This window comes from Odocoileus virginianus, chromosome 15 (assembly GCF_023699985.2).
Source record: "Odocoileus virginianus isolate 20LAN1187 ecotype Illinois chromosome 15, Ovbor_1.2, whole genome shotgun sequence".
In the NCBI taxonomy this organism is placed as follows: Eukaryota; Metazoa; Chordata; class Mammalia; order Artiodactyla; family Cervidae; genus Odocoileus; species Odocoileus virginianus.
The window spans coordinates 12,306,806-12,308,404 of record NC_069688.1 but is presented as its reverse complement, the minus strand read 5'-3'; the positions used below and the strand labels follow the sequence as shown (position 1 = coordinate 12,308,404).

Here is a 1,599-nt window from a genome sequence, read left to right as displayed (position 1 = left end):
TCCTGCCTTCAATCTTTCCCAGCATCAGGGTCTTTTCCAATGAGTTGGCTCTTTACATCAGGTGGCCAAAGAATTGGAGCTTAAACTTCAGCATCAGTCCTTCCAATGAATATTCAGGGTTAATTTCTTTTAGGATTGACTGGTTTGATCTCCTCCAAGGGACTCTCAAGAGTCTTCTCCAGCACCATAGTTTGAAAGCATCAGTTCTTCAGCTCTCAGCCTTGTTTATGGTCCAACTCTGACATCTTCCAGTGAGCAAGCATCTTTTAATTTCATGGCTGCAGTCACTGTCTGCAGTGATTCTAGAGTCCAAGGAAATAAAATCTGTCACTGCTCCCATTTTTTCCTCTTCTATTTCCCATGAAGTGATGAGACCAGATGACATGATCTTAGCTTTTCTTAAATGCTGAGTTTCAAGTCAGCTTTTTCACTTTCCTCTTTCACCCTCATTAAGGGGCTCATCAAGATAATCTCATTAAGATTATCTGGTAGCAAATGGATTTCATTTCAGGATATAACTAATTTTTGGTAGGGCTATGTCAAGGAGGATTCTGAGACTGTCTGAATGGGAGGTATAGAGTGTCTTGATCAATTAGCTATGTCTGCCTTGGGTTTTGGAAAAGTGGCATGTAAGGCAGAGATCTGCCAACCTTGACCTAGTCTTCTCATTTTACAGACTTAGTCATTTTACATCATGACTGAGAAGTTACTGTAGTTACGAATTAGAGAGTGAAATACTGCCTAAGTCTGCTTTTATCGTGAAGTCACTGATGCTTACAGCAAGGCTGTTTCACCAACCAGGCAACCAAACAACTAACAGAAAGCAAAACAAAACAAAAAGGAATAAATGTATTGGCATTTCAAGCATTAATAGCAAAAGTATTAGTGCTTAGAATGTTCTTTCTAAGATCCATAAAATCAAAATGTAGAGAGTGTTTCCAACTTTAGTATGCACTAATAGCCTCTACGAAGTTTCTAAAATACGGATTGCTGGACCCAATTTGCAGAATTTTTTGCTTCAGGAAGTTTCTGGGGGTTGGGGCTAAGAATCTGCATTTTTAGCAAGTTCCTGGCTGATGCTCTAATATGGGACTATACTTTGAGGACTCCCTGTTAGTAACTTTTCTTTGACATTGATCTGATTCCTCTTAAAATAAAATTAATTATTCAACCATGCATTTTTAAAAATAAATCTGGGAGACTCAGCCTGCCATCTATTTGGGGTTTGTTAATAAGCTCTGAATATTATCTCAAACCTTTTTTATTTGGTGTTTGCTTCAGCAGCCTGTATACTAAAATTGAAACAATACAGAGGAGATCAGCATGCCCCCTGCATAAGTATGACATGCAAATTCATGAAGTTTTCCATATTTTTGAGATCTCTTGTGTGCTGTTGGTAGGAATGAAAAGTGATACAGCCACTATGGAAAACAGAATGGAGATTCCTCAAAAATTAAAATACCATATGATCCAGTAATCCCATTTCTGGGTGTATAGCCAAGAGAATACAACACAGGGTCTCAAAGAGTTATTTGCATACTCAAGTTCATTGCAGCATTATTCACAATATATAAGAGGTAGATGCAACCCAATATCCAT

The 1,599-nt window shown here is 38.0% G+C and overlaps 1 non-coding gene across 1 annotated transcript; it reads left to right on the top strand.

Moving 5' to 3' along the window:
• Positions 1-1,270: 1,270 nt before the first annotated feature.
• Positions 1,271-1,375, top strand: LOC139038558 (U6 spliceosomal RNA). The gene has a single exon (XR_011491599.1). It is a non-coding gene; the product is annotated as a U6 spliceosomal RNA (small nuclear RNA).
• Positions 1,376-1,599: the final 224 nt, after the last annotated feature.